At 52.0% G+C, this 9460-nt stretch overlaps 1 long non-coding RNA gene across 1 annotated transcript; it reads left to right on the plus strand.

Annotated features, from left to right (window-relative positions):
- The first annotated feature begins 2411 nt into the window (after nucleotides 1-2411).
- Nucleotides 2412-8675, plus strand: LOC139085452 (uncharacterized). The gene is made up of 2 exons (XR_011543748.1): nucleotides 2412-3883; nucleotides 4621-8675. It is a non-coding gene; the product is annotated as an uncharacterized lncRNA (long non-coding RNA).
- The last annotated feature ends 785 nt before the right edge of the window (nucleotides 8676-9460 follow it).

Below are 9460 nucleotides of genomic sequence, written 5' to 3' on the forward strand. Positions count from 1 at the left end.
ATAAAAGTGCTCACAGGAAAGACCTGTGCACACTGGCGACTTGTATGCTTCATTCAGCCCACAGACCTGCCTAGTTTGGTAACACTGAATTGGCAAAGAGATGGAGTCAATGCTTAAGATATCAAAAGATTTTTCTTTCTCTCTCTCTCTCTCTTTTTTTTAAAAGATGGTTAATCAGGGAAACTTAACCATCAGGACTTTTTTTTTAAGATTGGCACCTGAGCTAACATCTGTTGCCAATCTTCTTTTTTCCTTCTTCTTCTTCTTCTCCCCAAAGCCCCCTAGTACATAGTTGTATATTCTAGTTGTAGGTCCTTCTGGCTGTGCTATGTGGGACGCTGCCTCAGCATGGCCTCATGAGTGGTGCTAGGTCTGTACCCAAGATCCAAAGTAGCAAAACCCTGGGCTGCCAAAGCAGAGTGTGCGAACCAGTTGGCCATGGTGCCAGCCCCAGAAGATTTTTCTAAAATCAAAAATTCTAGTAAAATTCTGGTGTTTGTGAAAACAATTAGAAGATCTGGCAGCACTCGGGCTGCGCCCCACATGGGACCATGGGTTAGAGGTCATCTTGATGGGGGTGTGCGTTTTCGTTTGCTGCAGTGCATCTGCCCCATCGTCCCCTGGCACTGAGACCAAGGGTCAGGGGTCATTGAATCATTGGGCTTGCACAGTTGTATTTTGTTTTTTTCCAAAACAGAGAGCAATGTCTCTAAATGCATGTCTTGGTTTAAAATGGAAAAAAGAAAGCCATTTGAGTCGGCAGAATCGCAGTCTGTTTTTTCAGGGGAGAATAAAGGAATACATATGGAGCATGAACTAATTGCCAGTCGCCGAGCCACTCCTATGATACAGACGAGGAAGTGGAGGCGCCAATGTCTCCAGAAACCCAAGCTTCTTAAGGGGAGAATGGCCAGCCTGGCCCTCAAACTCCTGCGCTTTTCACCAAAGCCGGGGGTTTCCTGGACCTTGAGCTTCTTCCTGAGTGTTTGGATTTCACCATCTGGGTGTGGCAAGTCCCCCCTGTCACCACATCTGGGGTGGGACAGGGATGAGGGTAGGGGGAGGGGGATGGAAGGCGTGCACTAGGAAGCTGGGCTTTAAGATGACCCCCATAATTTATATCCTGCCTCCCAGGAGCCAGGTTTCTGCCTCGGGAATTAAACCCGTCCAATCCGGACAGAGAGGCCACAGCAGTTGCAGGAGAGGAAGCCAGGGGCTGGTGTGGAGCGTGATGGATGGGCCGGTCCCACCACTGGGGCCGCTGGATGATGAAAAGAAGGCGGTGACCTAAAAGTCATGGGCGAGCCCATTTTCACAGCTTCTTTTGGGACAGAGCCTTGAACTGCTGACAAACTGGAGTTTAGAACAGGAGTCTGGGGGCTTCTGGGTTAACTATCTGCGAGGTGACTACGGCCGGGCGTTTATAGCTTTGTGATTCAGGCCCAGAACGTGGCTGAGGCCGCCTGGGTTCAAACTCCAGCCCCGCACCCACCACCCCAGCAGCCGCCGCCTCTGCTTCTTGATTCCGCCGCCACCAATACAGTGAAGTAATGAACGCTCACAAAACATTTAGCCCCAAGCCTGGCACCTCGTAAATGCTTTATAAATGTTAGCTCAGTCAAGGGCCTGCCCCTTTCCAGGGGACTCAGAAGACTTTCCGCAGGACCCTCTGCTTTTTCTGCCCCCACCTGCCCAATCGAATACTCTGACAGAGCTATACGAGCGTGTAGACGGGGCAGCCGTGTTCAGGATCTGTGCTTTGAGCTTTCGCAGCCTTCTAGGCCTTCCGGATGGCCAAGAAGTTTCAGGGGCGAGTCGCCGTAATTTCGCCCCGCCGTAGCAGGATGCAGGGTGTGGCCACGCCGCGCCTTCCAGCTCTGTCCACTAGGTGGCGCCCGAACCTCATCAAGGGCTCCTAGACCCAGGGCGGAAAAGAAGGGCGGCCACCGCCCAGACCGTGCGACGAGAGCCTGCGCTTCCTCCGAGGGCCTTGGGATGCTCACCGACCGCCGCAAATGAGACCTCAGGACGGATCCTTCAAGTGGAAGAAAGGAAAGGGAAGAGACAGAATTGGGGAGGGGTGGGATATAATGGGCGACAGTGCAGCCCAAGTTCTTCTGTTTCCCCCGTCTCCGTTTCTTTCTGCTGTCCTGCTGGAACAAGGATGGGAATTGATAGGGCCTGAGGCAGGCTCTGCCTCGGTCTCCTGTCTATGGCCTCGTCTCTCCCCATCGCCTGTGCTGGTCCCGGCTCTGGTCACTCTGCCACTCTCTCCGGGATGACTATATTAGCTCCTCTCAGGTCCCCGCACCCACCTCTGCCTTGCAGTCCACCTTCCATGAGCCTTTCTGCTCCGCTGTTAATAACCCCAAGAGCCCTCCAGGACCACCTCTCCTTCCTCTCCCCTCACTGTTCACAGGGTCAAACTTGCCCACTCAGGGCTGCCTCAGCCACACCCTCCTTTCCCTCCTCAGCACCTTTGCATGTCCAAATCTTACTATATTTTTGCCTTGGGTTCTCCTAGAAGTTCTTCTGAGCCCTCATTCCATCTCTCTTATGGCAGGGGACCCTTTCATTCATTGATTCCAATATTCCTTGAGTGCTTACTATGTGCAGCAAGATGCTGGGCATACAATGATACGTGCTGCCTCTTGTGCAGCTTACATTCTCATTGGTGCGGTGTGTCTAAAAGGAGTAAACAGGAGTGTAAATAAAATACAGACTGCGATGAGGGCAGGGAGTGAACCAATGGGGAGCTGTGGGAGCCTGTAATTGTGGGGTGTGGGCTGGGGAGTCCTCTCCGAGCAAGTTGACATGGAAGCTGAGAGCCTTAAGGCTAAGAAAGAGCCAGCTTTGCAAAGGGAGCTTGGGGTGGGTCGTTCCTGGCAGAGGGCAGGGCAGGAGCAGGGTCCTGAGACAGCAAGAGATGAGACTGTAGAGAAGCTGAAAGAAGGCTGGAACCCAGCGGCTGAGCGGAGAAGGGTGCCAGAGTAGAAGGTAGGGGGCCATTGAAGGGGAGTCATCAAGGTTTAAGCCTTTCGAAGAGTATTTTTGCTGATCTGTGTACAACGGCCTAGAGGGACGGGGAAGAGATGAAACCACAGTGCAGAGAGAGGTGATGCTGTCTAGGATTAGGGTGGAGAGGTGGGGACCTGAGTGGATTTGGGAATGTTCTAGAGATTGATGGGCAGGTCTTGCCTATCTCAAAGGGTTGGGGTCTAGTGTCAAATAGAATACCAACTCTGTTGGCTTGGGGTGGGGTGAGGGGTCACGGGCTCCCGGATTCCAAGGCTGCGTGCCATGTGAGAGGCAGAGTGAGGTGACCTAGCAGCCGGCTCCGTGTGGGTGCAAGAGGGCAGTGTGGTGTGGACGTTTGGTTTGACATTTGGTTAATGGACTCAAAACTCCTTGAGGGCAGGGACTGTACTTGATCAATCGCTGTGTCCCTAAAAAGCGTTTCTTGAGGTGGCCTCCCTTGGCAAAACTACCATAAAGGTTTGATCCTGCCGGGGAGGCGGGTGCCAGGGGGACTGAAGCAGGGTCCCCTGGCTGCCTGCCGCCTACGGCTTAGGAGCACTGAGGAGTGCTTGCAATGGCTGCAGAGGGCTGGGGCCGGGCCAGGGCTGGCCATCACTTTTCTCCTTTGCTCTGTGTGCAGGGCACTCAGGCCACTGGGCCCTCACTGCTTCGCTTAAGCAGTGAACTCTGGATCCGTCTTACCACACTTAACCTCTGAGAAGTGGGGTGCTGATGGTTGAGGAGTCGCACAGTCCTGCTTGCCTTGCATAAGAGGAGAATGGGTGCATCCCATGCTGCCCAGAAGTGGATGCCTGGATCCCTGAGTCATGTGGGAATTTCACTCCTAACAAAGGCCTTTCTGGCTGTAAGTTGACTTCCTCCTGGTAGAGCTGCCACATAAAGTCTTATGTACACTGTGAATTTTGCACCTTGGTGAGACAGCTCCACACAGCGAGCTGGGAAGGGTCGTAGGGAGAATGTGTAACTCTGTGTCTGGGGTCTGTGGGAAGATGGGGAATGCTGAGGAGAGGTAAGGGGAGGGGTGCTTCACAGTATTGCTGGACGGCACCTCTCTGGATGGTTGACCCTCCTCCCAGCACAGGGAAGAAGGACCTCAACCTGGAGACTCCAGGCGAGCCCGGTAAGAGCAATGACCCTTCCATCCTCTGGAGGGCGCTGCACCCCACAGGGCGGCCTGGAGTTGCTGGTGCCCGCTTCAAAGGCGGTGGACGGTGAGAGAGTTTGGGGGTGTGTCAGGAGCCTCAGAGATGCCACAGTGCCTGGAACTGCCGCCTCGCACCCCTGCATCTGCTCGTCCTCTCTGCTGTTCAGTTGTGGCTGCCGTTTCCCTGGCAGCTCACAGACCGGGTCTGGCCCCACCATTGCCAGCGTGAGCCCCGGGGAGTGGGCACCCCTGGCCCGGGCCCAGCGGCTTTGGGCTGCTGTGCTGCACATCAGAGGGGTTCCCCGAGCTGGTCCCAGGTCGTCAGGTCTGCCTGCCCAGGAGCCTGTGAGTGCCCATGGCCTCCTCCCTGGACCGCGAGTTTCCTGGGAAAGAAAACCTGTCTTTAGCTTATTCGTTCCTATTCCTCTGCCCTGCAGGGCCTTGCTGGATCCGGCGCTCACAGGAGCTCATCAAATCCACTGGACCTGTGTGCCTACTGTGTGTCGGCTTCCAGCGAGCTGCTGGAAAGATTGGTGGCAGCACCTTGAAAAACAATGAGTGAGTGAGAAGGGATTTAGACCGGGGCTCACCTGGTCCTGGGGAATGAGGTTTAGAAGCAGCAGAAAGGCTAGGGGTACTGAGCAAGGAAGGAGGGAGAAGGAAGGAGAACGCAGGAAGAAGACGAAGGGGAGGAGGAGAACAGGAGAGGGCAGTGAGCTGCTCTTGGAAGCATGAGGAGGATTCTGACAGGCAGGCAGGGTCTACCTCCAGAGAAGGTTTGGCCCAGCGGCCATCCGGACCCGCCACTGTTCCAGAACCAGGAACCAACCCACGAAGCCGACTCTGCTCCCGGCTTCCAAAGCCCTCTCCTCCAGGCTGCTCTGGGCCAGGGGACCAAGGGCGAGTGTCTTCCTTATTGGGCCCTGGCCTTCAGTCACGGGGCTAAGCTCTCTGGAGGAGCCAGGGAGACCCACCATCCTGGGCTGGCGCCCCATGGGGTCCGTAGAGGTCCTGACAGCTTCCGGCACAGGGTGTCGTGGTTGCAGAGGTTCTGGTTGGTGTGATTCTCAGCATGAACATTGCCAACCTGGGGATGGGGCTGCATAACGTTCTTGTGTGGGTTTCCCACCTTGATAATGTGGGCTGTTGGCGTTTGGGCTAGGCTGCGTTTTCTTCTCCCAGGCCATCCAGCTTCCGTTCTGGTAGCTGGAGGACATGGCTTACATGCTGGTCTCCAGCAGCCATTTCTCCTATCTGAAAATAATCCCTTATTGGGCAAGTTGCATAATAGACTTGTCTGAAATGTTAATATATTTGGTTTTAAATGTCATTGGTGGATGATTTCCATCATAAGGAGAGCTTTAGTGATGGAAATTGTCCAGGGTCTGAGGACTCCTGCAGAGCTTGTGTGGAATGCAGGAATTTAGTGAGATGGTGATGCCTCTGAAGGCTAGGATGGATAGAGTGGTCCTGTTACAAACGCGGGTTCACCAGAAACCGAGAGGCAGTGGGCAGTGCCCAGATGTCATGACTCTGTATGGCAGTGTGACTTTAAGTGTGATTTATAGAGGAGGAGAGACTCAGAGAGGTTGAGATTCTTGCAAGGGCCACACAGCAAAGCAGAGCCAGAGCAAGGCTCAGAAGGCAGATTTCTGCATCCTCATCTTCAGGGTTTTTTCTGCAAAATGGGACATCAGAGGGCTGGGAGCCCAGAATTCGTTTATTCAGTTTGTCAAATCATCTTTATTGAGTGCTTACTGCATGCTGCGCGCCGAGAACAGCTCAGGGTCTAATGGGATGTGCAGACAAGTCAACAGGACGTTACAACATCAGGGTGATGGTGCTCCAGTGTGGTAAGCCCAGGCAGGGTGTCAGGGTGACGCTGAGGGGAGCTCACCTCGGCCAAGAGGGGTACCAAGCAAGTCTTCTTGGAAGAAGTGAAAAGAAGTTGAGCTCTCTTGGAGGAGAATCCAGAGAAGATCCCAAAAGAAACAAAGAGTAAACACTAACAGATAAACAAATAAATAACAGAAATAACTAACAGTGATGGAGCTCTTGTTGGACAGTAGTCCCTGCAAGACAAGAATCCTTATGCAGAGGAGCTGGGGCTCCGGGAGAGTCAGGAATGGGCCAGGGGGCCCCAGATGGTCAGTGGTGGAGCTGTGAGTGTGCTGGCCAGAGGTGTTTTAAAAAACTTTAAATCCTGTTCATCATGGAATTTCAAAGATGTACAAAAGTGGGCAGAAAAGTACAACAAAGCCCCACACTCCCATCATGCAGCTTCAACAATTGCCAACTCAGGGCCAATTTTATTTCATCTTTATCCTCTCCACTCTTCTTCTCTGGATTATTTCAAAGCAAATCCCTGACGTCGTATATAATTTCATACATAAATATTTAAGCAAGCAGCTCTAAGGGATAATGACTCTTTTTTAAAAACATAATCACAATACCATTATCACACCTAAAAAATCGGGAGTCATTCTAGTCATTCAATGTTCAATTGACTCGATTATTTTTAACTTTTTTTAATTTATTTTTTGCTGAGGAAGAATCACCCTGAGCTAACATATGTTGCCCATCTTCCTCTATTTTGTATGTGAGCCTCTGTCACAGCATGGCCACTGATAGATGAGTGTTGTAGGTCCATGCCTGTGAACTGAACCCTGGCCGCTGAAGTCGAGCATGCTGAACTTAACCACTAGGCCACCAGGGCTGGGCCACGATTATTTTTTTTCACAGTTGGTTTGTTCAACTCAGGATCCAAGTCAAAGCTACACATTGCAAGCAGTTAAGTTTCGTTTGAACTGTAGTTTTTCTCTCCCTCTTTTTTCCCCTTGCAATGTATTTGTTCCAGAAATCTGGTCAGTGATCCTGTGGTTTGCCACACCTGGCTATTGCTGTTGGCATCCTCGGGGTCCTGTCTAACATGTTCCTCTGTCCACTGTATTTCCTGAAATCTGGAACTTGGGTCTGGAGGTTTGATCCAGTTCCGGTTCAATTTTTGTAGCATCAGCATTCTTAAAGTACAAAATCAAGAGGCTGCCTACTGAGCACCGTGTGTGTGTGTATGTATGTGTGTGCCCATGTGTGCAAAGGCATGTGCCTTTGGGCTATTCTCTCCCCGCTTTCGTCACTTCATAGAAGTTACTGTTCTCCAATGGCCACAGGCTCCTCTCAAGGTTAGGAAACTGCTTCAAGGCTACTTGTTAAAGAGCAGGCAAGGAGCAAATTGAAAGTGTCACCTTGGTCAAAGCCAGTCCCCTGAGATGCTATCTCAAAGAAGACTTCTTCAGTGGGGACAGAATTCTTTTTGATGTCTGCATTGCAGTTTCCTCCTGCTGCTGCTTCTTGTTGCTCATATTTTGATTTGGGGTCTTTCCATCTGGGACCCTAAAAGGTCTGAGGCCGCAGCATTCTCCTCCCGCTCCTTCCCGGCATTCAGTGCCAGCTCTCTGCCAAAGCTGAGAAGTGAGACGTGACCCTCTGCATCTAGTCCAACAATGATGATGATGGGGAAGACTGACATGGAAGCCACAGTGACAACAATTCACCCAAATGCCCAGCCAGAGGTCACTGGAGATGCCCTGGAAGCAGAGGACGAGGGCTGGGAGAGGATCAGGGAGCACAGATCCCCGCCTCTCCTCCTGGATGGAAACCACCATCCAAGCCAGAGACTGAGCCTGGAGGGGCCAGCTACACAGTGGAAAAAAAGGCCTCGTGCTCAGCTTCTAAGATACCTCTTCTGAGCCATCCATCAACACCTCATCCACAAACTCATCTGTGCTGGGAGAAGAAGGGTCTTCTCATACCCTCAAAGTGCATACAGTCCAGTGGCCAACCACCCAGGTGTCCTAGAAATGGGGAGGCATTCTTGACCGCTCTTCCTTTGTCCCTCACATCTAGTCCCTGGCCAACCATGTCAGCTCAATCTCAAAAACAGATTTCAAATCCATCCCCTTCTCTTGGTCTCTCCCAACCCGGAACAGCCTCCACCCTCTCCCCACCACTCCTCACCAACTCCTGCTTTCGCTCTTCCTCACCCTAGTCCATTCCTCACACTGTAGCCAGAGTCATATTTTTGGAACATCAATTCCATCATACCCATCCCTGTCTAAAATCCTATAGTGGGTTCAATAGTGTTCCCCCAACTCATTCCTACTTGGACCTCAGAATGTGACCTTTTTTGGAAATAGATTCTTTGCAGATCTAATTAAAATGACGTTACACTGGATTAGGGTGAGGCTTAAACCCAATGACTGATGTCTTTATAAATAGAGGAGAGAACACAGAGAAACACAGGGAGAAGAAGGCCACGTGGAGACAGAGGCAGCGATGCATCCACAAGCCGAGGACAACCACTGGGAGCTAGGAAGAGGCCCGGAGCAAGCGTTCCCTAGACCCTTTGTGGGGATGTGGCCCTGCCAACACCTCAATTTGGGATTTTACCCTCTAGAGCTGTGAGAGAATAAATTTCTGTTGTTTGAAGCCACCCAGTGTGTGGTTTTTTGTCGTGGCTGCCCTAGGAAACGAATCCAAACCATTAGTAAATGGCATCCAACTCTGGACTTAGAATTACATCGCAAACCCTTCTCATCGCCTGCCAGCCACAACAGGCTCCGGCCTCATCTATCCTGGCGACCCGGTCCATGCTTTCCCCACGCCTCATGTTTTGCTGTCCTTCTGATCACCCCACAGCTCTCCCCTCAAATGTGGGTGCGCAGAGAGCCTGTCTCAGGACACCCCCTTCCTCTGACCCCACTCCAGTCATCACGAGACCCCCCTGTCAGACTCTTATCTTTGTCTGGTTTGAACTTCCTTCGTAGGACTCATTGTAAGTTATAATTTTAAGTAGACTGTGATGCTGTGCCCTTAACAGCTCGTGGGCTCCTCGTGGGCACATGTGTCTGTCTACTTTGTCTTACATCCCCAGCTCTTCATACTGTGTCTGGCACCTTGTAGGTGCTTCATAAATATTTGCTGAATGAATGAACCCAACATACGCAAGTGACAATATTTCATGGGACGAGGCCATACAGAGGGTCAGATCAGGGTCACTGGGGCATGGGGAGGAGGGGAGGCCTGTGAGTTTGGGGGAGATCAGAAGTGACCCGAAGCACAGTCCCTGGGGTGGGATATATTGATGACGGAGGGCCAGTGCCGGCTCTCTCTATTTCACTGTAAACTCGGGGTTGCTGAATGCTCATCACTATGTGCCAGACTCCTCTGCTTGCTGGCGAGGAGTGCCCTGGGTTTGAGCAGGAAGGGCTTCCAGCG

The sequence above is a fragment of the Equus przewalskii genome, chromosome 1, assembly GCF_037783145.1.
Source record: "Equus przewalskii isolate Varuska chromosome 1, EquPr2, whole genome shotgun sequence".
Lineage (NCBI taxonomy): Eukaryota > Metazoa > Chordata > Mammalia > Perissodactyla > Equidae > Equus > Equus przewalskii.